Raw genomic sequence first — 27,731 nt, 5'->3', positions numbered from 1 at the left:
ATGCAGGTCAGGAAGCAGGAGCTGATGCAGAGGCCATGGAGGGATGTTTTTTACTGACTTGCTTTCCCTGGCTCGATCAGCTTGCTTTCTTATAGAACCAGGACTACCAGCCCAGAGATGATCCCACCCACACGGGGCCTCTCCCCCTTGATCACTAATTGAGAAAAAAACCTTACAGCTGGATCTCATGGAGGTATTTCTTCAAGGGAGACTACTTTCTCTGTGATAACTCCAGCTTGTGTCAGGTTAACACAGAAAACCAGCCACACACACACAGACACACACACACACACACAAACTCTGAATGAATAAATTATGTATTTTTTTTTACTTTAAAGAATGCCGGGCAGTGATGGCGCATGCCTTTAATCCCAGCACTTGGGAGGCAGAGGCAGGTGGATTTCTGAGTTCGAGGCCAGCCTGGTCTACAGAGTGAATCTGTCTTGGGAAACAAACAAACAAACAACAACAACAAGAACATACATATATATATATACATATATATGAATAACTGTTTAAGCCAGAGATATATGAGTAACAGTTTAAGCCAGAGGTGATAATGACTCCCTATAATTTCAGTCCTCAGGAAGGTGAAGCAGGGAGATTGCAGCAAATACTTAGCCTGGATTGAGGGAGGGAAGGGAGGGCCATAATGGTGTGGCTTATGTGCTTAGTATGTGTGAGACCTTGGATTTTGAGGTAGGGAAGAAGAGTGGAAAGAAACAATCTAACCACTACCAAACAAACAGAAAACAAGAGACGGAGTGAGGAAGAGGAGGGAGGAGAGAGGGAGCCTGGAGGTTCACAGCTTGCAATTCTGAAGGGTGGTAGGTGCAAGGGTATGGTAGGTGCTGGTGGGCATCTGGTGAGGGTCTCCCTGCTACATCTCAACATGATGGACATTCCACGAGGTGAGACACGGGTGCATGGTATTTCCCAAAGAATCTCCCCCAAATAGCACTAACGGTTGTGATTAACGGGGGTTATAGTTCCAACGTATGAACATTCACTGTGGGCTCCAGTGGAAGTCCCTGTGGAAAAGGCAGCTGGACTGGAGGAGAGGCAGGACAGAGCTGGCATCCGGAGCAGAGAGCTTCCATAACATTTGCCGTTGGAACCAACTGGGCTCTACTGCAGAGAAGATCTGTTCATGAGATTTTAGGGTTTATTTTCCTTCTTTGAGACAGGGTCTCATACTGTGCATCACTCAGACTGGCTTTTAACTCACTGTGTAGCCCTAAGCTGGTCTTGAATTTTCAACCCTGGTGTCGGGCTTGCACTCATGGACTGTCTTACCCAGCGTTCTCAGGTAATTTGACTTTATTTAAAAATTCGATTCATTGTTCAGGGGGCAGTGCCACACAGAAGCTGTTCTTCCACTTCTGCGTGGGTTCCAGGAATTAAACTCAGGTCATCAGGCTTGATTGGCAAATGCTTTTTACTCACTGAGCCATCTCTCCAAGATTTGGGCATGCAATTTTACATTTTATCCGCCTCCTTTTATATCTAATTCAAACTCAGTTGTTTATTTTTAGACAATTATGTCAAGAGGAGGGGGAACTGGGGAGATCAGTCAGCTCTAGGGCATCCAGTACCCTCTTCTGGCCTCCACACACATACACAAACACATAAAAATAAAATAGATCTTCCTTTTTTAAAAAAAAATCCATTTATGATATTTTGAATTTGTTATCACTTTATTGAGGTATGGCATACGAAATCCATACATCTGCGTAACCAACATCCATATCAACATATGGAACATTGCAGAAGTCCCTTCAGTGGAAGGGAATCTCCTAGTCCAACCTCTAACACCTTAGCTCTGTTCACTTTCTGAAGAGATGTCAGTAGACGCCTGTAACACGTGATTCTGAGGGCAGATTTCCTTTGGACCACATTTTATCAGTTAGCTGCATCATGCCATCTGTGCTTGCATCTTACAAAACAGCCTTCCAGCAGGGCTGAGCCCTGGGAGCTCTGTTCTGTGGACTACATGGAGAGAAACTCTCAGACCCTGGGAGAGACAGCGGTGGATTTGTTTTTACTTTGAGTGGGGCAGAGAGGATATTAGGTCCTGGCCCTCTCAGGCTTGTCTGCAGCTGGCTCAGGCTAGACTGGAACTCTGGATCTTCTTTCCTTCCTCCTCTGTTGCTGCCACCCGTGGCTTCCTATCAGTGTTTTTAAGCAAATGATAGGCTGGGCTTTGTGTTAGGTGCTGCTTGGGATTTCAAAGTGGAAGATGTGGTTGAGAAGAGTGAAGAGGAGATAAGCCTGGCTTGCAGGTCAACTGGGTGCTTAAGCTGCCAGACCTTGCCTCTTCTCTAAGGGACTTTCTTCATGTCATTCTGGCCTAAGGATGAGAAGTAGAATCATTGCCTCAGGATAGGAGATAATTCAAGTTCTACTGTCTAGGTCATGTAGGAATGGGTGAGAGACAGAGAGAGCAAAGAAATGAAAGCGAAAGACTTACTTCTGGGCTCGGAGGTGGTTTCTGGAACAGAAATTTTTTACAAGAGCCTCTCCTGCTGTTGGATTATTACTGGTTTCTGCCTCTCACATCAGAGGGAATTTCAGAATCCAACTTCCAGAAAGGGTGAATGCTATGGCCTGGGTATGGTGTGACACCCGCCCCCCCCCCACACACACACACAACAGACTAGGATGCACATGCTGGAAACTTGATCTCCAATTTAGCCGTGGTGGCAACTTTAAGCAGTGGGGTCTCATAAGAGGTAATTAGGTGACTGGGTCCTAAGAGCCCTTCTGAAGAGATTAAAGCGAGTATCACTGGAGTGGATTAGCTTTCCTGAAATTGGGTTGCTTCAAAGCAAAAGTTACTACCCGACTCTCTCTTGTCCCCTTCTCTATGTAGATGCTATCCTCATTGCTTCCCTGCCATGCTGTCATGATGCAGGCAGGGGTCCCTTACCAAGACAGCAATGTCACACTATTGGAAACTTCCAGCCACCAGAGCTGTGAGCCAAATAAGTGTCTTTACTTCCTAACATGCTCCTTCTCGGGTATTTTGTCCTGCTGACACAAGCATCTTGCCCAAGATCACCCACTAATATAGCCAGCCTTACGAACCAGATCCTCATCCTCTGCAAGCTCCTTCCAGACTGTGTAGCACCCTCCCCCTTGACAAAGAGCCTAGTGTTGCCACCAAAAGAACAAAATTCCCTCATTTTGAAAGGCGTTATGAATTCAGCTCTATTGTGTAGAATGAAGCAAAGATGTCTCGAGCCAGCATGACATTGTAATTCACATCCCTCTCATGTTATTTATCTTTGCTTGGGTTTGGGTGTCTTTGGAAGCAGCCTTAAATCATTATTGGAACAAAGTAGAGAAAAAAATAATAATAATATATAATTACAAATGAGGAATACACCGTATGATCCTATTAATTGCCTCCCCTGCAATCTTTATTTTTGGCATTTTGATAATAATTAAAGGATTAGGCTTCAATTGGTGGCAGTGGCGGGTTAGCCTTGAACTCTATAAACAGTAGCAGTACTCCCTATAGGAGTAATCTGGTAACATCTGCCACCTGGGACCCGGTCGAGCAGCACCAGGGCTATGCTCTGCCAGGCTCATCTGAATATTTACTCTGCTCTGGAGAGAAACTGTGGCAATGGTTGGAAAATAAACCCCAAAGCAAAGAAGAAGCAGAGGAGTAGGGAGACTGCACGCTGCATTAATCATCGCCAGCCAGCCTAGAGAAGAGGACCGTGGCTGGTTCAAGAAGACAGAGCGAAATTATCATCAAGATTGATTTCCCCTCCAGATTCCCTGTGCCAGCAAGCAGACCAGGAAGGTCCCAGTGTAGCCCCTGGCACTGAACCCATGAAGGTATCCTACCACATCTTGTCAAAGAGCAAGGCAAAGCTTACCACCGCCTGTGGGTCAGTCTGGAGTTTCTACCAGCTCCACCCTTGGCTTCACAAGCCACAGGAAGCGGGGGAGGGGGGTGGGATGGGGGGGGGAGGGGGGAAGCCCTCTTCTAGGGACCTGGCAGATAAATTCACTGCAGGACAATGATGTCCTTAAGGGACATCATTTGCATGCCAGGATGCAGTGAAGGCCACTGTTCTGAGCCCAGTTCTGATAAGCCAAGGGACCTGGCCAATGAATGAAGCTGTTCACAGGTCCTAGAAAGTATGCAAGTTACTAGCCATGTCTTACCAATTATTTGGGTAGCAGTTGGATTTGGTGAAGAGTGTCTCTAAGCCTCAGTTTCCTCATCTGTGGAATGGAGACGGTAGTTTTCTGTAAGGAATGAGATCCGTGTATGTTGTGTTTGGCAGATAGGAAACCCTTAGTAAATTAGCTATTCTAAATGCTGAAGAAAGCAAATCTGCTCCGCAGATCTCAAAAGCTCTTCAGAAGAGAGTTGTGTGGGGGGGGAGAGGACCCCTTTCCATAGCACAATGCTCCCCGCAACCCCCATAATGATAGGGGTGGCTTTTCTTTGTTTCCAGGGCTAGCAATGGAACCCATGGGCCTCACACATGCGCAGTAAGTGTTCTACTAGTAAGCCAGATCTCCAGCCAGCCTCATGTGTGACCTCCATGGAAGCTCAAAATCAGAGAAACTTGGCCCAGGAGTGGGGAAGGGTGAGGTGGATTATAATGTCGGCATCCAATGCAGAGCCACAGTTTAGTATCACCAGGGGCACAGTGTGGTTTTTCTAACTCTGTTACAGGGTCTGCTTGCTTTGTCTGAAGAGTGAGTTCTTACCTTGAGTTTCCTGGTCCCACACATTTCCAGGGCTTACGTGGAAGAAAGGTACTCTGTGTGGGGATGATAAACACTCGGGTTCCCATGGGGAGCAGGATGGATCAGTTGACACCTGCTGATCCTGGAAAGAAAGAAACTCCTTGGATGATATTTACTGCAGTTGGCGAGGGGCCAGGATGACCCAAGAAAGCTGTGATTGGAGGACTTGGCTTCAGAAGTATCTGGTTTGCAGAAGCAGTGTAGGGGCATGGCTGACAAGCCATGTACTCTATGCTCACATGTGCCAGCCAGCCATGAAATTCAGGGAGCAATCCCCGTGGCCACTCTCTCCTCGGCTGTTAGGTGAATGGTAGTGCCTAACCCTCAGGGTTCTTAGGAGGCGTGCAGGAGACTGCATGGAAGTGTACCTAGTAAAGAATTGGAAGGGAGCGAAGGTCCCTCAATAAACAGTAGCTATTTTTGTCCTGTACGAATTAGTCAAACAGACTTGCTTGCATGGTGACACAGTTCCTGTTAGGAGGTCAAAGGCATGGAACTAAGAGACAAACTCAATTGCCCAGTGCCAGTTATACCCACAGCCTACATTTATGGTTCCTGGGGTTCTTGAGGAGAAGGCGCCTGCATCTTTTGGCACCAAACAGCAGCTGGATTAGCTGAGCATGGTAGAGGAACTTGTGATCCCGGGCTAAACAGTAGGACCCTGTCTAGAGTGGTCAGGGATAGGCAAAGCACAACAAAGGAGGCTATGCATTTGGTTTTCTCTTGCTCTCCGCTAAGGGCTCCTGCTGTTCACCCCCTGGGGATGCTTTTCTGCTGCCCTTGGGAAGGCTAGGACACCTAGAGCCTTCCAGAAATACGCCCATGCAAGTAAGTCACTCGGCTCCTCTGACCAAAAAAGAGCTGTGTCTATTCATCTCGTGCTCCCGTGGGTCTTTGCAGATGGTATCAACTCTTCTTGCCATGTACGTCTCTTTCCTAATTCCTCTGCCCTAGTCTTCACCAGAACCACAGATCCACTCCAGCACATTAGCACCACCCCTACAGCTGTCCCGCTCTCTCACATGTGCTCCCTTTTCGGCTTGGGCAACAGAATGAGAATCAGGAATTCAATCATTCATTCACCAATTTTTGGAGATAGAGTCTCAGTATGCAAGCCTGGAATTCACTATGAAGGTCCATTTGGACCGAGACCTGCCTGCCTCTGCCTCCTAAGTATACTGTCACAGTAGGCCTTTTGTTTTGTTTTGTTTTGGAGACAGGGTCTCATGTAGCCCAGGCTGACTGAGTTCTCAGTGTAGCCAAGGATAACCTTTAATTTCTTTCTTTCTTTCTCTCTTTCTCCGTATCTTCCTTTCTTTCTTTCCCCTCAAGAAAGGATTTCTTTGTGTAACTTTGGCTTTCTTAGAACTAGCTTTGTAGACCAGGCTGGCTTCAAACTCGCAGAGATCTGCTTGCCTCTGCTTCCCGAACGCTGGGATTAAAGAGACCTTGAATTTAGGACCCTCCTGCCTCCACTTCTTCACAGCCCCCCACCCTCTTTTTAATGGGGTTGTTGGGGATAGAACTCAGGACACTGTATCAATTGAGTGACACTGCCAATCCTTGTTTGTTTTTGAAACATGGTTGCAGCCCTAGCTGACCTGAGCATGCTCTACAGCACAGGTTAGCCCTGTCTCTGCTTCCCAAGTGCTGGGATTTCGGGAGTGAACCACCATTCTCAGCCTAATTGTGTGTGTGTGTGTGTGTGTGTGTGTGTGTGTGTGTGTGCGCGCGCGCGCATGCGCGCACTCCCTGGGTACCATGATAGACTTTAGGAAGACAGTGAACTGAACGGCAACAGAGAGAGCCCATTCAGGAGCTGACAGCAGCTTGCTCAGATGGTGGGTAGACTGTGAAATGGTAGAGAACAAGTTGCTTGGTCAGAGAGTTCAGGATTGTTGGTTTGTTTTTAGAGACATGACCTCACCATGTTGCCCAACCTGGCCTGGAACTCGATATATAGCTCAGGCTGGCTTGAAACTAGAGGGCCTCTTTCCTCCCTCTCCCATCTACTGATGTTACACCCGGATAAGAAGTTTGAATTTTGTTAGCATAGCCTGAGTGTGAAGATCAGAGGTCAGTTTCCAACGTGGTAGACATGGAGATAGAACTCAGGTTCTTAGGCTTGGCAACAGGCATCTTTAGCAACGGAACCACCTAACCAGCACCTAGCATTGTAGCCCAGCCTGGCTTTGAACTCATAATCCTACCTTCTAAATACTGGGACTCCAGGAGCTCACCACCAAGCCCAGATGTGCATGTTGTACAAAGGCCTATCTAACAGGTATGTAGAGGATAGATTGGACAAACATGAGAAATGGTACCTGGAACTAAAATCTTCAGTAATAATCCAAGCAAGAGAATGCCTATTCTGTGGTTAATGCAAAAGCTTGGAAACTAGATAGAATATTGAAAAGTAGAATCAGTTCTCTTTGCCAGAGTGTGCTGCAAAGGAACACGGTAGAAAGTGAAGGGGGAGGGTCTGTATCATTCCAATTTTAGTATATGTGCTGCCAAAGCGAGCACAGGGAGGAGCTTTTGTGTAGGGCTGTATAATGGTAGGTTACAAAGAGCATGGGACTCCGGAAAGAAAGCTGCCTGGATTTGAATCCTATTGTCACAGATTTCCTTGAGTGTTCTGGAGTCCTTTACTTCAGTTTTTTATGTGACCCATAGCTGGTGACCTTACTGGATAATTGCAAGAATTCATAGACAATTTCTGACCTATGCTTGCTTACTTAAACATCACTGAGTAAATGTTAGCTGTGCTTACTAAGCTAGATATGGATCCCAAGGTGAGCTATCCGGTCTGCCGTTTGATATGGGGGACCTGGAACCTGGAAACAAACTGGACTGAAACTTGGATGAAGTTCTTCAAGGAAGAGGGGAATACCCAGGCCCAAGGCTACTGGAGGGCCACAGAAAAGAGCCCAGCAAGAGACTGAAAGTGGCTCTCAGCCTGACAAAAACATCAGTAAGTCCTACCACTGGGAAACACATACCAGGGAGCAGGGTAGGGAAGGCAAGGGTTGAAAATGGTGCACAAAGTTTTGCTCTCAGCACCCAGCAGGCAGACGCAGGCAGGACTCTATACGTTTGAGGGGAGCCTGGTCTACAGAGTGAATTCCACAGACAGCCAGGGCTACGTAGTAGAGACGCTGTCTAAAAAAAAAAAAAGAAAGAAAGAAAGAAAAGAAAGAAAGAAAAGAAAAACAAAGCCAGATACTTCCCCACTCAGCATAAAGGAAGTGACCGATTCCTAGCTCTTTCTGCAGAATGCCTAGGGAGGATGGATAGAATAGTCTGAAAAAGGACGTACTATACAATGAAATTGCATCAACTTTGGCACAAAGAAGGACGGTTTCCTTGTGCTAATTGAGTCACCTGCTAGCTGTCTGTTCCTGTAAATCCAACTGCTAGGGAGGCTGATACAGGAGGATTGCTTGAGTTCAGGAATTGAAGCCAGCTTGTGTAACTTAACCAGGACACACACACACACACACACACACACACACACACACACATACCATATTGGGAGCTGCAAGGTGTGGCAAGAAGTTTCCTGGGTAAGGAGCAGAATAGTTCACGCAAAGAAATTTGGCTCACGGGCACTGCTGGAGGTCTATAACCCACTGCAGGGAAAGCCTAGAATGTAAGGGAAGCTACTTAACACATGGCTTAAGCCCGGGCAGTGGTGGCACACGCCTTTAATCCCAGCACTTGGGAGGCAGAGGCAGGTGGATTTCTGAGTTGGAGGCCAGTCTGGTCTACAGAGCGAGTTCCAGGACAGCCAGGGCTACACAAAGAAACCCTGTCTCGAAAAAACAAACAAACAAACAAGAAAAAAAAACATGGCTTAAGCACACACACACACACACCTGCAACATAACTATACACACATCCGGTGCCTGTTTCTCCTCTTAACCACAGACCCTGGAAGTCTTCCCTATCTGTAAACAAAGCAGAACATTTCATGAAGGTGCTATCCAATTGTTGCTGGGCAAATTACATTGTTTCATATCCTGTGCTTTCACAAACAAAGCTGTGCTCAACTAGTATCTTATACAGACACACAGCAGCAACAATAACAAAAAAGAAAACTTTGAAACTGATGAGTAAAGAAACCAGACAGCTGTGCTGGCGTATGCCTTTAATTTCTGCTGGGGAGGCAGAGGCAGGTGGATCTCATCAGGCAGGCTGGTCTGCAGAGTGAGTGCCAGGACAGCCAGAACTAGATAGACCCTGTCTCTAAATACAATAAAACAAAATAAGGAAATGGAAATGTTACCTGGATGTAGGTATCTCTTTCAAGAGGTGAAACTGTCTTGGAAAACAGACACATAGGAAGCTAATGGCCCTGAAAGAGCTATTACATCACAGGAGATGCTTTGACCAAAGGAAGAGAGCAGAGTCATAAAGAAGAGTTCTTGCCCAGTGGGCAGGCCTGGTGGCACAGGCCTTTAATCCCAGCACTCAGGAGGCAGAGGCAGGCGAATTTCTGAGTTCGAGGCCAGCCTGGTCTACAAAGTGAGTTCCGGGACAGCCAGGGCTACACAGAGAAACCCTGTTTCGAAGGAGGAAAAAAAAAAAGAGTTCTTAGAATTTGAGACAGGAGGCAGCTAGGAAGGGAGTATGTGAGCAAGTGTGGAGACTTTAAAGCATCCAGAAGATGTTCTAGGTGCTGTGGTGACCCCAGGATGGGTGGTTGGCTTTCAGTAAGCAGGTAAGCTCATTTTACAAATTACCTGCAATAGTACTAAAAAGCAAGTCTGTCACTAAAGAACAGGATCTGGGGACCTTACTAATGAGACTTTAGCTCATGTGTGTTGGGTGGGGATTGTCTGAAATGTGTGTATCCCCCCCCCCCGTAGGAAATGACATATATGTACTGGAAGGCTTTGGAAACTTTGAAAAAAATTCCTAGAATTTATAATTCTGATGGTTTTGCTGATGGTCTTGTAAATTGTATATTTAATCAAAGGCACTCGAATGCCTGCCTCCCCCCTCTCTCTTTAACTATTGAAGAGCCATTTAAATGTCAACATAAGTGATTCCCTACCAAATAGTGCTGGTTAGACATTAGTTCCTCTAATAGACCATAATGATTCATAAGGAGGCATTTCTCCGACTCTAAATTGTAGGCCTATTGAAATATAAATTAAGATGATAAATAATTTGACCTTACCTGAGAGTACTAAGTATTTACACGTGTCAAATACGAAATTACCCTGAATATCACGGCCCCTAAAAAGGCAGCCTTCGTCTCAGTAAATAAAACGGGTTAATGAATTTCCCTTGGAGAGCGAAGGGAAAGGGGAATACACAAAAGGCTTTGCTCCAGGGGCTCGGCCCTCCCGGCCCTCCAGACGTGCAGTGGGGCTGGGGAGAGGAGCGGGCCAGGTTCCCCCGGAGCGCCAGGCGGGTGCTGGCCGCCTTCGGCGCTCGGCGCGATCCCCTCTCCCCCTCCTTCCGCAACGCCGCTGGAGTTTCAAAACATGGAGTTTCCACAGGAACTTTGCCAGGCCGAGCTCGCAGCCCTCCCGGGTTCCCGCAGCCGCACTCGCGGCAGCCTCCCCGCAGAGAGCGCTGACCCGGCGGCCACCCAGAGCTGCACAAAGCTCAGCAGCAGGGGTTCACTCCCCGGGGAGGCACAGAGCGCCGGGGGGGGGCGCCCCTCCCCTCCCCCCCGCCCAGGGTCCTGCAGAGCCGACTGCGCCGTCGGCCCGGAGCCGAGCCCATCCGCCCAGCCAGTGTGCTGGCCCGGGGCGGGAGTCGCCAAGGCGATCGTTGCCGAGTGGGCACGCCGGCTGCCGGCTGCCCGCGGTGGGATTTGGTTTTGTTTTAAAGCTGCTTTGCGCGCCGGGGCTGCGGCGGCGGCTGTGTGTGTGTGTGTGTGTGTGTGTGTGTGTGTGTGTGTGTGTGTGTGTGTGTGTGTTCAGGGGGTAGCACATTGTCAATGAGAAATTTCCTGTTCGCAAGACTCGGCTTGCAGTTTCTGTCCTGCCCTTGAACTGACAAGTGGATCTCCGCGGCGAGAGTCCCGGAGAGCCTCGGCAGGCGCGCGCGGGGGGGGGGGGGGGGGCGGGGGCAGCGGCGCCGAGGCCCCGAGAGCCGAGCTGAGCTGGGCCGCCGCCTGCCCTCCCGTTTCCCCCGCGCACCCGTGAGCTCTGAGCGGAGCGGTGACTAATCTGTGGCTCCGGGCCTCTTGGCGCGCAGCCCGGGCTCGCCTCCCGCCCCCTTGTCCCTCCTCCTTCCCCAGCTCCTGCACGCAGAGCTCCGCGGGGTGAATCGTGCGGGCCGCCTTGCCTTGCCCGGCCTGGAGTGTGGGAAGCGGCTCGAGGCAGGCGACTTGGGAACTGTCTCTTTCGACCCGGGCCCGAGTGTGCGTGTGTTTCCTTCCCCGTAGGCACTTTGATCAGCATTTCCTCTGTGCCACGGAGGAGCTAGAGCGAACTGAGGCTTTTTAACCCTCTGCATGCCACATCCACTGAAGGCTTCAGGGGCAACATGCTTCGGGAGACAGGTCCACCCGATCGAATAGATTTAGCCAAGCCGGAGTTACGTGGACCCGGACTGGATCCCAGGAATTTGCCCATGTGTGGCATACTCTTCTAGGGACAGCAGGCCGGGAAGCCCAAAGCCAAGGGGCTGTGCAGTAACCCAACCTGCCCAGCGAGGCACGGTGTAGCTTGAAAGGCCCAGCGGGCTGTGGCTTCTGGAGGAGACAGGGAAGACTTGGAGGAACTGCCTTCGAGCAGTTCGCTTGCAGAGATGCCTCTTAGTCTAGGGTAGGGAGTCCTGCTCTTGCCCCGCGCTCTGGGCTCTGCCCCCCACCCCTGGCTCGGCCTCGCTAGGGAGTTAATGATTGATTTACTGGCTCCGAGAGGCCGGCGCCCTCCCAAGCTATTTGTCCACGCTGCGGAGTTGCTGGAGAGAGGCGCAGAGGCCTAGGAAGCAGGGTCTCGCCTAGGAGGGGCGGCCGGGCTACCGACGGGAAAGGAACAACACTTGGTTAGCTTCCACTAGGAGACTCTAGCCGTGTCCGCGGCGAACCCGCGGGAGGCCCTGCCTGGACGAAGAAGGGTGCCTTGGGAAGTGGCACATGTAAATGGATTGGCAGCTGGTGATTAGGCTGCCCGGTTTTATGAGTCATAATAGGCCGCCCGCCTGGCCCTCAACCTGCCGGTTGTAGACTTGGTGTGCTGGGGCCCAAGCGGTACTCTACTCTCAGCCGCGCAGAGCGAGGATGCTCCAGGGGGCCCTGGCTGCCGTGAGCGTTGCACAGGATTTCCTCTCATTTCTCGCAGAAGGCAACACAAACACCCTAAATCAAACTGCTCCGACAACCGAAGGCTCCACACAGACACATCAATAAGGATTTTGCCTCCCGCGTTCGAACGCACTGAAACACTTGTCCTATTTTTATGCAAATGACACCACACAAATAGATCTCGCAGGCCCTGGAGAGGGGCGGGAGGAGGAGGGACGCGGGCGCCCCACCAGGGGGCGGCGGGGGGGGGACCGTCAATCCCGCACCTCGGGGCCCGCGCTGGCTCCGGTGCAGTGGGGCTGGCACTAACCAGGAGGCCCGCCCCGCGTGCGGTGGCTTCCTGCCAGCGCCGCCTAGTCGGCCGCGTCCCCAGGCTGCCTGCAGAGGCGGATTAGGGAAGGAGCGAAGCGAGCCTGTGACTAATCGCGGGGCCTCGGACCGGAGCACCAAGGCCATGTGCGACTGACAGGATCGACACTAGCCGAGGACACGGCGACGCCTCGCTTAATTGCAGGCTTAAAAAATTGCCGCCTGAGCAGCTCCAGTGCAGAAAGCCACAGCATACGCGTGGGTCTGGGGAGTGCGACCTGGGGGGGGAAAGGGTTGTCCCGATTTCTCGCCTGAAGAGGGGAAGGTTTGGCATCTCCTGAACCTAGGGAGCTACACAGAGGGCCCCCCCTCTGTGACACTTTACAGGGTCTTCCCAAAGGCATGCTAAGTGAGTGTGGGGGAGGTGGCCAGCCACTGGGGACAAGGTTTCCTGTCATTTGTCCTTTGAGTCCATGCTTCCCTCTTGTCGCCCTATAAGGCCTACAGTAAATGGGTAAGGTTCCAGCGAGCCTTTTGAAAAGGGAAAGTAAAGTGTTTAGCGTGCCCTTGACCCTTTTCTTTATTCACTGACTGAGATACAGGGCCCCGAAGGACCAGACGAAAGCCAAGTCAAGTCAACGCACCAAGGATCAAGGTCATTGAATGCCAAAAGTCTGGGGTCACAGACAAGAACCCTGGTCTCTTCGAAGGCTCGTGGTCACAGTCCCTGTGTCTCAGGCCTTCTTCCCGGAGCGCTGGGGCCTCTTAGGAGAGAAGCGTCGGCGGGGCGGCTGGTCTGTGAGTGGAGGTGGGGGTTGGAAGGCGGTGGCGGGGAACCCGGCGAGAGAAGTTTCCACCACGCTCTGCTCTGTTGCTGCCAAAATCCCCTGGCCCCTCCCCGCCCGCACTGCCTTCCGTTGCCACCACAAGTTTGGTTTAACGAGAGAGCTGGGACAAAAGCAAACCTTTTCTATAGACCCTGAAAACAAAGGGGAAAGAGACGCGCGAGGCCGCAGAGAAGCGGCTGCTAGCGTAATGGTGCCAGGCCGAAAGCAGAGCATTAGAACTGCAAAAGCCGCGCGGGCGGGAGGAAGTGCGAGGCAGGAGGCGGGAGCGCCGGGAGGGCGGGCGGGGGAGGGGCGCTGCGCCATGTTTCCGTGTCACCCGCCGAGTCGCCGGCGCTGGGCTCGGCCGCCGGCTCCCGCCTGCCTCCGTAACAGCAGAAAGCGTGCGATTAGCAGCCAGACAGGCGGGGACTCCGGGCCCACGGGGCCGCCGCACACGCCGCCCGCGGCCCCGGCCCGCGCTCCCCTCCCCCGCCCGCCGGGTAATCCTCCTCCTCGCTGCAGAGCTGTGTGCACTCTCATTAGAGCAGGGTGGCTTTTCTCTGCGCACTCGCTCGGCTCCCGCTGGCAAAACAACGCCTTCCCCGGCCGGGCCCTGGGCCAGGGGAGTCGGGGAGGGCCGGACGGGGGCGGGGTGAGGCTGGGACAGTCAAGCAGGTTAGCTCCGCCGCCGGTTCGAGAAGATGGGGAGGACCCTTTGACCCTCCCCCACGCGCAGTGCCAAAGCCCATACCATACTCTCTGCCCCTCGGGAGGGGGGGGGGAGATGCTGGTGCCATCCTGACCTACTGCCGTCCGCGGCACGAGGCCAGAATGCGTGGGGCAGATGAGGATGTCTGGGTTGAAGAGCGGGAGTGGACACTGGGGAAGGTTCCCACAACTGGATTTTGCCCCGTGTGACTTGCTAACGACCTCTTAAGGCCAAAAGCTGGATTTCAGGTGTTGTTGCCCCAAGACCCTCAGGGAGATCAATGCCCTTTCTGGCTTTAGGGTTGACCGCCCAGAATGGGTAGGAAATGGGGGGCTCCAGTGCTCCGGAGCGCCCCATTTTCTGTTCCGCGATCTCTATACACAGCAATAGACAGCTTCTCCCAGCACCTCTCGCCCAGCTGTAGGGCTCGGGAGCAGGTGTTCCTTCCTGGCCGGAGTGGCGGCTCGTCGCCCCTCCTGTCCCAGCTGCGGGGCCCAGAGCGGAGAGAGGGGAAAGGCGTGTTGGTGGCGGTAACTGGGGATACGTCTCGCCGGACAGTGCCTAAAATGGGTCCATTCCGGGGTGCGGACAATCGCCTGGAGCCAGGAGGAATCTAGGAGGACAGTCGGCCAGCTCCCGTCTGGGACTGCCCTAGGGGCCAGCACTGGCCGTTCGGGGCGGCGGGAGGGCTTCCGGTCCCCGTGACTGCGGCGGCGGGGCGGCCGGGAAGTTCCCGGCGCGGCCGCGAGGAGCACCCTCCCCTGGCTGCCGCCGCCGCGCAGCTCTCAGAGCAGCGCCCTAGGAACCCCAGGGCATCGGGCGACGTCGCCCTCGCCTTGTGAAGGGATAGGGGCTTAAGGGTGTTCCTCGATCCCCGCCCCCACCCCGGGGACCTGAGAGCGGGGTCGGGGACCCTGCGGGATCGGCCGCGCGCCTCCCAGCCCCTCCTCGCCGCTGCTATGGCGGGCACGTGAAGCGCAGCTCGGCGCCGGGAGCCCGCCGGGGAGCGGCCTGGCCCGCCGGCTCCTCTTCGCATCGGGTTCAGGGACGCGGAACCAAGTCGGGCCAGGTTCTGCCGAGCTCTCCACGGCCCCGCACCCCAGCCCTGCCCGAACCGGGCCTTGAGGTCGCGCCAGACAGCTCGTCCAAGGGGAACTCGGGCTGACTAATGGGACGCGTGTGGGCCTCCGGAGAGGCCGGGCTGGCAGCAGTGCCCGCTCGCTCTGCACTGACGCCGCGACCAAGCTCTTCGGGGAAGGGCGAGAGGAGGGGTTTCCCCGACCGGTGGTTTCGGCTCCCTGGGGACAATCCGGCTGCGGCTGACTCTGGGCTTTGGGTCCTGTAGCCTGACCCCCGGCCGGCAGACTCGAGGTGCCTACCGGGAGAAGGTGCCTTAGAGCTCTGAGCCTGTTGTAGGGTCTCCTTTGCTTGCTGTCTTGGGTCAGCAGCTTTACTGGGGGGAGGGGAGGTGCGGGGGGGGGTTGCAGGTCACCTTGAGGGCGTGGACTTAGATACCAAAACCTTCAACAAATAGAAAGTCTTCCGGAAATCCCTCAGTGAGGAGAAAAGAATTGATAAAACTCAGGGAGAGTCCAGTTTAGTTGGGAGTTCTCAGGGTTTAGGCCTTCCCCGCCCCCACCCCCATTCACAGGGTCTTGTGAAAATCAGCAGAGCTTCTTATTATTTCCAACGAACAGCCACCTCATTGTTGACATAGTTATTATATGGTCCTCCCAAATATAGCTACCTGTTTGTTTTAGTTTCAGCACATCCTCTCGATGGTGAGACACAAATGTAGACCAATAACTAAAAGGTAAAGTGCCTTCTCGAGCTTGTGTCAGATGCAGAATAAGTCCTCATCGCGCATCCCTGGTTTTGAGTTTAATTACACTAGAAATCCAGTCCTCCCAGAAGGCCTGAAACCCTGCACTAGAGGTGCGACTTTTCCTGGAGAGCCTCGCCTTTGGAGAGGGGTTGCTGGTGGAAGGCAGTTAGGTTTTAAATGTCACTTCCAAATGAAAACGCTTTCCGTCAGCTTTTTTCTTTCTTTCTTTCTTTCTTTTTCTTTCTTTTTTTTTTTTTTGATGCAGTTTTCGAAAGGAGCATTTTTTCGAGATAAGAAGTGACCGATCAAAATCGCTGAGGGGAGGTTGTAAGCAGCCGCTTTGCCCCAGCTTAGCCTTATCTTATCTTTCACACTTGCATGGCGGAAAAAAATTGGCTTATCTTTATCCCCACCCCATTCTCGCCTTAATTGCTAAAAAACACTGGTGTGTTAAACGGGCAGGAAGGAGGTCTCCGGATTGTCAGCAGAGCAGGAAGATTCAAAACACTGCGGGCTCCTGGGGAAAGAAGAGGGTGACAGTAGTCTTTCCCCTTGGCCTTTCTTGTACAGTGTGGAGGGTTCTGTCCCAGCTGGAAGTCACCATGATCAGATTTGTTTTGTTTTGTTTTTTTTTTTCTTTTTCAAAAGAATTAAACAAAACCAGTATGGCTTTGGCTTGGGTGTCTTCCCAGAGCCTCTTTTTTTTTTTTTTTTTTTTCACAGCACCCTGTTTACCAACCTCTCTCCTTCATCCCCTCCCCCTCCAAAACACACACACACACACACACACACACAAACCAAAACGTCAGTGGGTCTCCGGTTGAGACCCCTACCTTCATCCTCTCTCTTCTGTGTTGAGGGGTGGGGGTGCAGGATTGGGATGTGCAGCTTGCTGGAAATCATTAAAATATATGCGGGTGTCTGCAAACACACACTTTTAAATCATGGCGTTCCCTCTCCGCGCTGGTATATTTAAACTCCAGAGCGAGCTGGATCTCCTTCCTTTCAGTCGTTTGTCTGTGTCACCGACAGGCCGCTAATGGCCGGGCTTCCAGGCTCTGTGCATTATGCATTAACCTCCTCCTACCGCGGCCCCACACAGAAGGTTCTGTCAGGCCTCACAACGCAAACCACTCTACATCCCTGCTCCCCGCAATCAAGACAGGGTGGGGTGGGCTGTAGGGGTGCCAAAGGTCTGGAGACGCTGCCGGGGTATGGAGTGAGGGCACAGCAGATTGGGCCTGAAGAATGGACTCAGGTAAATTGTGCTGGTGATTAACTTAAACCCTTTGGAATTTTCAGCCTGGAGAGGTGGGATGGTGACCACCCCACACCAACCACTCTCTCCCTCTGCATAACCCCCCCACCAGGCACTCAGTTGATTAGAATTAACCCCAGTTCTGTTTTTCCTTCTGCTGGCCCTTAGTCCTTTCCAGATCCCACCAGTCCCCAGGTAGCAGAGATAAAGCAGAACTGAAAATGGTTGGTAGAGGAGGCTGGTATGTTGGGTGGGAAGGCAATTATTTGGCAACTCTGTCCCCTTTCATTTGCATTCCCACTTACCCGGCCCCTCAAGCAGGAGAAACTGCCCTAGAGGGCCTAGCAAAACCCAGAACCCCGTCCTGGACATAGCTTAAGGGTGGATCTGCAGGGGCATCCGGCTTCAAGGCCGGGGCCAGGCCTTTTCCCAAAGCCTCCTGTGTTTCTGCCATCTGGCCAGTATCTAGTCAGCCTTTGGCAACAGCAGTATAGACTGAGATTCCAGAGTCCAGGGCCTGGCATAACGTAGCCTAGAGCCTGAGATTATTTCTGTGAACCATACTGGTTCCGTTCTTTGGGCCACCCATCTCCAAAGAGCCTTTAACTCTCCAAAGGCATTTATCTTTTAACCTGTCCAACCCCAACTCTAACAGTTTTCTGCCTGGGAAGGCAGCTACCTCTCTTTAGATATTTCACAATTAGTAAACTCCTTAGGGTCACGGATAGACCTCCAATTGTTTTGAAAGGAAGACAGGCTGAGCTAGATTGGTCTACCCTACTCTACCCCACCCCACCCCACCCTATGGATTTTTTTAAGTCCCATTGGGTAAACCTGGAGTTCATTTGCTAAATGTAAGACTGGAACACCGTAAATGTGGGCTATTTGTATGTTTTTAAAAGATAGTTAACATTAACAGTATAGTCCACATTACATAAAGTAAAAAAATGCATCTTTACCATTCATGTGTGGAGTGTTCCAATAACTCCAATAATAAATCAAGTAACACCAGCCAGAAAAACACCAGCTGAGGAGGCCTATATAGGAGTCCTACAGAACTAAGGTTTCCATTCTATAGGTACCTGTTATAAATGAATCCCCAACCCCCCCCCCCACACACACACACAGTTGGGAACCCAGATTGCCTCTAATTACAGGTAGGACCTCTGCATAGGATGCAAGGCCTTACCCCAGACCTAAGGGTGGCCAGACTGGTGGAAGTGTGGAAGGTCTTATAATCAGCAGAATTCAGCAAGGACAGGCAGGCAGGTTTCAAGTTTGCTCCTAGAAGCTCCAATTTGGTTGCCCAGTTGCAGAGCCTGCTTAGAATCTGCAGCAAGAGAAGGCCTGAGAGTCTAAAGTCCAGCCTATGTTATAATCACAAGGCCTTTTCATGGGGGATGAGGCTGGTGGGGGGAGGGGCAGCATCCGCAGCTTCACCTCGCAGTACTTCTCATTTCCTTGCTGATTTATTTTTCATCTGGCAAGGCAGCCTCCCTTGCCTCTCGCTCCCTTGCTCATCTGCTGCACTCTGCTTTCCCTGAAATCCTCCTTTTTCTGAGTATCTCAGCCTGACATCAGGGTCAGCTCTAGAGGCCCTTAGAGGAGAGCAGAGGAGAGGGCATGGAAGAGCCAGACCTTAAGCATCTGGGCACTCCCAGATTCAGTAGCCACCCCTTTGAGTGAGGGGCACAAGAGGGACTGCTTTTCCACAGCTCTCTTTTCCCAGGCAACAATTTTGAGGAACCAGGCCAATAGGTGTGATCCTTCTCCACTTAGGGACCTGGGGAAAATCTCACATTTTAATTCTCAGTGAGTCAGAAACACCACCCCCAACACACACACACACACACACACACACACACACACACACACACACACATATATATACACACACACTTTTGCGCCTGCCTTTTAGGACTCCCTTAATAAGATATTTTTAAAATCCCACGGAATTGGGAACCACACCCCTAAGGATGGAAGAGAAAGCTTTTAATCGCACCAACCCACTGGAGAACACCTTGGAGTCCAGAGAGTCCCTTAAAGAAGAGGGGGTGACTGCCACAAATTAGTCAAAGGCCAATTTACTGGCCTGTTTGCCTCCAGCATCAAATTTCTCCAGCAGTTAGCCTTCTCCAAGGCCCCTTCGCCCTTACAGCACCCCCCTCCATTTTAGCTCTAGGACTTAATGTTAGACAAACAGACCCCATTGTCAGCAGTCTCCGGAGGCCCTAGGACTACAGAGGCCTCAGGCTCCATGATTGCCTCCTGGATTTTCGGAAAGTTCTGGACAGTTAACGTAACTTGGACGCTGGGAAAAGCCTGTTCCTGGGAGAATTGGGAGGTGAGAAGAGGGGGAGAGAAGGTGGCTGGGCAGCGAGCCAGGGCTTCTGCGGTGCGGCCTAACCGAGCCGGATGAGCCTGGCACTGCTATGCTGTTCGTCCAGGCCAGCCCTCCTGCCCAGCCCACAGCCGCACCGCGGCCTTTCTGCCTGGAACCGTGTTCAGAGTTTCCCCACAAATACCCAACTCCAGCTTTCCCGGTTATTTAAGACTTGTTTTGAATAAAAGGAGTCACTTCAAAAAGAAATGTTGCTAAGACACACATCCAGCGGCCTTTCCCCCAGCTGTGTCTGTAACTTGCATGCGTTCAGTCTAATAACTTTTAATGTCTAGCCCTAAAACGTCTTTATAAAAAATAGCTTTACAGGATAATAGTCCAGGTGTCTTTCTGCTTGTTACCGGAGATTAAAAAAATGTGTAGGTTAGCTTTCAGAGACGCCCCCCCCTCCGCCCCTCAAGAAAGACCAGGAAGAAAAAGGCATACATTCCATTCTGCAGGCGCGGGTTCTGGAAGCATTAGCGGCCGGCCCAGAACAGCTAGGCACTACCCGCTGGCCTGCCTGTCTTTTGCATCCGTTGTTACAAGCATCTCTGAAGCATGAAGATTTAATTCTGTTCAAAGTTTCGGGTTTCAAACGGTAGAGATGTTTCACTTCTGCTTTGAGAAGGGCTGTTTTTATAACTATGCTGAGAACTAAAACATAATGAATAAAATTGAACCTAATATCAGTCCCAAAGTCAGTAGTGGGTGTCATTTGTAAAAGGAAAAATATCTTCTAGCTAGAGATGAGATTTTTTTGGCCTTGACCTTGACTTAATAATCAACTTGAGATGCTTTTGATTAATTTTTGGCGTATAGACGCTCCAGGATATTTAAAAACTTTCTGAGTGGGTTTACTAGCCACTTCCATTTCGGACTTGGGTTCTCAAGCCTGCACCATCCTGTCCCTAGGCAGAAGACATACTCCAGCCGGTCCCAGAATCGAAAGACCCCCCCCAGAAGCACCGAATGGGGTAACCTTTTGGCTTCGGTGTCAGGGCACCCAGCCTGCTGCCTTGATTTCCCTTCCCGCCAGCTTTTCAAAGTGGAGCTGGGTTAGTCCCTGAGGCTCTGCGCTCCGGGGAGGCCGGAACCTCGCTTCTCGGCTTCCCCCTTTCGCTTGCCTGCCCTTCCCCGCCCCCCATTCCCCTGGCGCCCAGAGCTGCTCCTGGTGCTTAGGAGAAGCTCGATACGTGTCAATTGAATTGAACTGCTGCGGGCGCAGGCTGTACACTGCCGCCGAGCCTTGATCTGCACGACGTTACCGAGTGAAAATTTATGGGCTGAACGGTGAAGCCAAAAGTTGTTCCCGGCCAAGTAAAATAAAACGCGGGAGATAGTCTCACGAGGCCGAGGTGAGAGAAGAGGGCAGACCTTCCAGCCTTCGGAGGTCCGGACCGTGAAATGCTTAAGAACTGGGAGAAATTCAGGCTCATCCTAGTTCCCTTTACGGCCCTCCCACCCCCTTGTGTCCCCAAGAGCAGTCCCCCACCTCTATACAATTCCCACACAATTGAAATGTCCGGGGAGCAAGGGCGCGGAACTGCCACTGTTGCCGGTGGTGGTGTTTTCACGTAGCTCTTAGCGCCTGAAGGGGAAGTAGCTCCTCTGGGAAGAAGGGGCGAGGTGCGGTGGGGGTGGACGCCCACGCGCACTCAGACTGTGCTGTGCTGGCTCTTGGAGGGGACGCTAGGCCCGGAGAGCGCAGCGCTGGTGGCGAGAGGAGGCAGTGGCGCCTGCCGCTGGGGTTTGACAGCTTTGGCTAAGAGGAGTGCGAGGCGCTTTATGGTAATTGCGGTCCTCCACTGGCCTTCTGGGTAGCAAGGGGAGTCTCGGCGCACGGCAGGGAAAGCCGCCCCCGCCGCCCCCCATTCTTGGGGCTGGGGATTTGTTGGCCGACCTAGCCGTCGCCGCTGCGGAGTCGGTCTCCACTCCCCTAGGACGTGAGCCCTGGCTGGGCGTGAATGCTAACTCGGCCGGAGCTGGGACGGAGAGGACAGAGGGCGGTAGAGTTGGGGGGGGGGGTACGAGGACACGACCCGCCACCCAGGTGGTTTGGGGTTCTGATGTGGTGAGGCCCCAATGCACCCGGCTGGGAATCGGTGAGGGCCGGGGAAAGTCGGGCGAACCTTTCCTGGGGAATCACCCCCTCCCGAAACCCCACCGCGGAGGCGCCGCAGCGGAGGGTGAGCGGAGACTGGGGATCTCAAACTTGCGAGAGCTGGAGGCGGCGACGGCGGCGGGCGGGCGGGCGGGCGGCTGTCGCCCGAGCGCTGCGCCTGAGGGGGGAGGGGAGGCGGCTGTTGGGAGGGAGGGAGGGAGGGCGGGGGAGGAGGAAGAGGAGGGAACCTGGGAGGGGGGACGCGTTGGGATCGCGGCGTGCGGCAGCAGACGGAGCCTGAGCTCCCAGCGGCAAGGTGAGGCAGAGCTGCGCTCCGGGCCGAACGGCGGCCGAGCTCTTCGGCCGAGGGGGAGACGAGCCGGAACCCAGAGCACGACCGAGAGCGGGAGCGAGGCGGGCGGCGGTGGCGGAGGGGGAGCACGCGAGCCGCCGGGCGGAGAGCCCGAGCCGCGCTGTCGCCGCGGAGGGACGACTTGGCCAACACACTCGCTCACACACACTCTCACACACACCCAGCCCGAGCGGGCGCTCTCGGCGAACCGTCAACATGGCGCTGGGGCTCTTGCCCGAGCGCGGGCGGCAGCGGCGGCGCGGGAGCTGCTGAGGGTGACGGAGCCCGGGCCAGCTGCGGGAGGAGAGGATCGCGCGGGGCCGTCGCCACCTGCCCTGAAGCTCGCAGCCCGCCCCGCCCCGCCCCACCCCCACGCGGCCCAGAGCCCACCCCTCCGCCGGGCCGACCCCGAGGGCAGCAGAGCGGCTGCAGTCGGCGGCGAGCGAGCGCGGCGCTGGGAGTGGACTGCGGGCACCAGAGGAAGCCAAACTTTGCTGCTCGCTGCGCTTTCCCGGCCGGGCTCCTTCACGTAGCCGCCCTCTCCCGACCCCGCACACGTCCACCCAGCCAGCCGCCCCCGGATCTTCCTCGCCGCCTGGACTCCGCTCCGGGGAAAACTTCAAAGCGCCGGATCGCAGGGCTCCCTGCCTACTTCCCGACTGGGGATTTCAGGTCAGTGCCCGGAACACCTTTCCCCGGGGGCCGCGGGCGGGCTGGCGCGCCAGGGACTGCAGCCGACCTCCTCCCTCCGAGGGTTTCTCCTCCGACTTCGGTAGACTCCCGTCGGGAGGCTAGCTACCTTGCTCGCTTTCGTTTTTACATCAGAGCTGTAAGTTATTAAAAATGCAGCCAATCTAAGCGGCCCCCGCATGGGCTCCAAGGAGGGAGGGACTCGACGGAGGACCTGCCGCCTCCCGAGGGGTTGGGAGGACCGGGAGTTCAGCGAGTGGAAGTTTGCAGCCTCTGTGTGTCTGCGCGGGAGCGCGGTCGTCGCCCAGCGTCGGGAGTCAGGNGGGGGGGGGGGGTGCTGGGCTGGAAGCTGGGAACCTCGTCTCGGCGTTACCTCGCTAGCAGGAAGGGGAGGGCGGCGGGTTCCCGTCTGCTTTCTTTTTCGACTCGGAAAAGAACTGTAAAAACCCCCAGCCGCCGCCGCTTCGTCTGGCCTCTCCTGGGGCCCAGCGGTGCCTCCGAGTGGAACGCTGGCTTGAGCGTGCGCTAGTGTGTGCGGCAGGCGCCTCGGACCGAGCCGAGCTCGACCTGCCGTCGTCGCTCAACTCCGGAGGGGAGTCCCGGGTTTTTTCTTGGCTTGTTCCAAAGCGTGAATCACGTGGAATAACGGGGGGGGGGACTACTAGGAAACCGCGGAGAGCCGGAGATTCGGAACGGGCCAGTACGGCGACCCGTCGGGTCAGATGCATTGTTTTGTAAATGTCCTTTTAAGATTCTAATTCGACTCCCCCCCCCTCCATCCCTTCCCTTCGGGAGACGTCACAAGGCAGGTTCTAAGTTCGGAGCCTCCTGGAACCGGTATAGACTGCTTGTTTAGGGATGGTGTGGGGAAGCGAGCAGAGTTCTCGGCCCTCCGCTAGGCTGTACGGAGCCTGGTGGGAAGCCCTGATGGGCGTGTAAAAGTCTGCGGCCCGGGGAAGTTGGTCCCACTCGGAGGGCGGGCGACGCGGAGGCTCCAGGCGAAGAGGAACTCGCGCACCGGTCGCGATCCTCGGCTGAGGCGGGGAGGGCGAGGCGGCACAGGGCCAGCGCTTGGAGCAGGCAGGAGGCTGCGCTACAGAGCCGCTACAAATCTGGGGGCTCCGGGCTGCGGCGAAGAGCGCCTGCTATTTTCGAAGAGAGCCTCGGAGCGCCCTGAACGGAGTAGGGCAGCTCGTGGCACGTGTAGTCCCGGCGGACTTCTGGCTGCCCGGAGGCTCAATGGAACGCGTACCCACGTCCCGAAGACGACCGAACCTGTCCCCTTGTAGGCCGAGGCCGAGCCAGGCTTAATTTGCTGATAATGAATCTTTTCCAGAAAGTCTGCGACCTCCAGCCAGACTCTGTGAGTGCCCGCGCGCGAAGGCGCGCGCCGCTGGCGTCTAGAGGGTGGGGGTTGGGGGAATAGAAAAGCGAAGAAGGAACTGGAGGAGGGTTATGTTTATTTAAAAACAAACCTTAAAAAGAAACCAGCGCGCCTCAAATAGGTATTCGTCCTGCCTTGTTGCGTCTAGACTAGACAGTCCCGGGGTTTTAACTGTAACCTCCTCCCTGCGCACCCTTATTGAGAGAATGCTAGGAACGAGTACTGCTATTTGGTTCTAAGGTTGGTTCCTTGGACGGGAAAAAAAAATCCTTTAAAATGGACCGGGAGAAAAAAAATGAGGAAATAGCCCACCCCAGAAGGTGGTGGGTGGTGAGCAGACAGACTTGGGTATTTCTAGCCATCTGACACTTCCTGTGGCATTGGAAACGGACACCACCACCGGGAGAGATCGACTTGTACACGGTACTGGATTTTGCCAACAGAATTGCTTGTGTGGAAGGTATTTCAATTGTCGACCTCCGAGACACCTATATGTGGACTCTTGGGGAATACTCTCTTCTCGACCTTTCCCACTCCATCCCCGACTAGTTACCTGGTCTGGGTTGCAGTGTCGCCTCTGGTGTTTATTTGGGGTTGAATTGTGTCTTGTAGACCTACGCGGAGGGGGGATGATTAATATGCCGTCCAGGTTTAATCTGAGACTGGCCTTTAGTGTGCGGTGTACGCCACCACGTACGCGAATTGCCTGCGGTGGTTAGGGGATCACGCGGGTTTCGGTCACCAGGCGCTGGGCGGGTAGGTCTGGACTGGGGCTCGATCGGCCCCAGCTCTCTCCTTTGAGGCGCTGTCACCAGTAGGTGACTGAGAGTTAATTAGGAAGTGTTCTCTGGATCAATGGGCCGCACAGCTCATTAGCGATTCTCTCCAGCCCTTTGCAGGGCCGGCCTGGCCTCCGCCTCCCACACAGCCCGGGCCCCCGTGGTCCCTGCTGCGGAGAGTGCCGCTGGGAAGTGGGGAGGGGTGGTCAGTGAGGGACAGCGGGCAGGCCAGAATAACTTCGCAGGGCCGTGTGTTGCGTGCGCCGCCGCGAGGTCCCCACAGCCCGCTCTTTCTTCCTGCTCGCGGCCGCCTCCACTGTGTCTTTAACTCGCTCTAGCTCGCTTTGCTGCCTGGCTGCTCCTCCCCGCCTCCCTCGCCTATCTCTTGTTCTCTAAGCACGACGCCTGTGCTCCCCGCCCAGTTTGGGATTAGACAAGATAAAAATAGGACTGCCCAGCGCGCAGAGCTGTGACAGTGCCCGGGTAGCCGGGCTGATGCGAGCGCAAGGGGTAGGGTCTGGGGAAGACTAGCAGGGTGCTCGGATCGGCCAGATTCTTATTGGACCCTCACCTCCTACCCCGCAGGCGCCGTCACGCTCGCTGGACTCCTTCCGCTGTGAACCGTGCGGGCCGGGAGGACCTGAGCAGGGTCTCCGCGCTCTCGCGGGTGTTGTTGGTGTGCGGGTGATAGATCGGTCTAGACAGGCATGCAGACTCCCTCCCGGCTGAAGGACGGGGGGTTGGGGGCAGTGGAGATGGCAGCCGACTCCAGAGAGCTATGAGCGAGCAAGCTAAAGCTAGCCTGCCGGCCCAGCAAGCCAGGCTTGCTTGCCTGGTGGAAGGCAGGTTGAGGGGGTGTCTCTTAACTCTTTAAGTGCGGTAAATAGTTTGTGGGGGCAGGGACAAGGAGTCTTGTAAAAGTGACTTCTTAGAGTGATCTGCGGGGTGGGGGCCTGGGTTCTAGACCCACTCGTGTTTTCCTTTCTCTTCTCTGTGCATCCGCCCATTCTTTCACAAATCGAATGCAGCTGCTCGACAGAGTACTAGCTTGACCTAGTACTTCTGATTCGGGGGGAACTTTGAACACAAAATGGGCACCCTCACCCAAGGATCTGAGTTTCTGAGCAGACTGTGTAGACGTCTCTGTTTTCAATGGGGACCTGAAGCGTGTAGGGGGATACTCAAAGTGAGAGAAGGTCTCTCTGACCCAGACTCCTCCAGATTAAAGGCCCCCAGCCTGAGATGCCAGGCCAGTAAATACAGCATGTATGTATTGGTGGCAGAACACAGCATTCCTTGAGTTGTCCATAAATTAAACACTTAACCACGAACTTGTGAGTAGTTATAATCAGACATGTGGGAGAGACAATCCAAATCGGAGATGGTCTGGACACTTTTTTAAAAAAAATATCTATAATTTGTGTATCGATGACCTAAAATTTATTGCAGCTCACCATAAGTTAGTCTAGTTCTATTCAGAGCTGGATATTGATAGGTAGGTTCCCCCTATAGAGAATTAACTTATTCTCTCCCTTCCTTTCCCCTTAAAAATTTGGGGCCTAAGGTTCCTCTGTTTACATTTAAATTGCAAAGCCATGCTGGTCAGGTCAGGAAATGAACTTCATTATATGGCTAGCCAAAGAACCTAAGCAGTAGAAAAGAATGTTCAGATTGAGATGTATCCCTGAATGACAAGTGCTGGGACAAATCTAGAGACTTTGGTTCCCAATGTCCTAGTAGAAGAAGAGATGCCTAGGAGATAAAGAACTGGACAAGAGCAGAGTAAACACGGGTATGTAAATGTAGAACATGTATAGTGGTATTCCAAAAGAAAAACTATAGATGTGATGAAACTGGAAAGTGGGGCAGAGTTTCCATGTGTTGCAAAGACAAGACCCATTTAAAGAAGTAAAGAGGGTCACTTGGGAAAGCACAAAAGGCACGCATATGTATACATTGCCTGTGCTTAGATGCAGGGGCCTAATTACCAAGACACCCCCCCCCCTTGCCTTGAGATGGACTTTTCACTAGTGAGGCTGATTGAAAGTAAGACAGGGCAACTCTGTTGCCACATTCTCTGGGGAGATAATGCATTTGGGCAGTAGAAAATGGCAAACCAGCCTTCAAAACAGGTGGCTGGCCCTCGGTTAGGATCACTTCTAGTTAGTTCTTGCCCTGCTGGATAGGTAGCAGGAATTCCGAAAAGGCTGGGAGTTCTTGACCTTGGAGAGTGAAGGAAAAGGCAGCAAAGATGTAGGGGTGTGGTAAAGTTGGTGAAGGTGGAGCAAGGCTTGGACTGACCGAGAGAATCAGAGAATCCACAGAAGGATGCTCTCTGGGAGGAATAAGGGGGAGCGAATGCTTTCATGTTGGTATGCTTTATTATATATTTTCTCTCCCTGTTGGAAGAGACTCTGCCTGGGACAGCCAGTGCAGGGTGCATTAGCAGGCACCTCAGCGACCCCACATGTGTAAACTGCTAGGGTTCAGTTTGTCCCGGGCACTTATTTGCCTGGTCCCTCTTTGTCTAAGCCCAGTCAGGAATTCCAGTTTTTATTGGGAAGATCACACTTGGGTGGAGCCCAGGTTGGGTGGGGCAGAGCTGTGCTTTGAGGAAGGCTGGCAGCTAACTACGAGGCCCAAATGCTGCCCCAACCCTAACACAGACCTCAGGAGCAACCAGTGGCCCTTAGCAATGCCACCCTGGTTTCCTCAAGGATTCACTGGCCAGACACCTAGCCAGGCAGGGTCGGGGAATCAAACAGGCCAACCTCTGGGCTGAGCTCCACCGCTCCAGCTGGGAAGGCCCTTTGTTAGGTCCTAATATTTTAGGAGTCAGATGAAGAGTATAAATACAAGTGTGTTTACTTAGGAGTCTCTTGGGACACTCTGGATCTGGCCTAGAGGGGGTCTCTCCCCAACTTAGGCTTTGGTTGGAGGAACTTGGTCAGTGTTGATGGCCAATGGGATTCATATTCTCTGTTTCTGTCTCTGACTCTGTCTCTCTCTCTCTGTCTCTCTGTCTCTCTGTCTCTCTGTCTCTCTCTCTCTCTCTCTCTCTCTCTCTC

At 53.4% G+C, this 27,731-nt stretch overlaps 1 protein-coding gene across 8 annotated transcripts in view; it reads left to right on the top strand.

The window, feature by feature from the left end:
* Nucleotides 1–27,731, top strand: part of Bcor (BCL6 corepressor) — a 122,935-nt gene that overhangs the window by 58,061 nt on the left and 37,143 nt on the right. For 4 of the 8 annotated variants that reach the window (XM_021188243.2, XM_021188248.2, XM_021188245.2 and 1 more), the window contains exon 1: nt 21,734–22,482. The exons of the other annotated variants lie outside the window; for them this stretch is intronic. The gene's annotated coding sequence lies outside the window, so the exon portion shown is untranslated. Of the gene's footprint in view, nt 1–21,733; nt 22,483–27,731 lie in introns of those variants that run through there. 8 annotated transcript variants of the gene reach the window in all.

The sequence above is a fragment of the Mus pahari genome, chromosome X (assembly GCF_900095145.1).
Source record: "Mus pahari chromosome X, PAHARI_EIJ_v1.1, whole genome shotgun sequence".
Taxonomy (NCBI): Eukaryota; Metazoa; Chordata; class Mammalia; order Rodentia; family Muridae; genus Mus; species Mus pahari.
The sequence above is the reverse complement of the archived record's forward strand: the minus strand, read 5'-3'. Positions and strand labels throughout refer to the sequence as shown.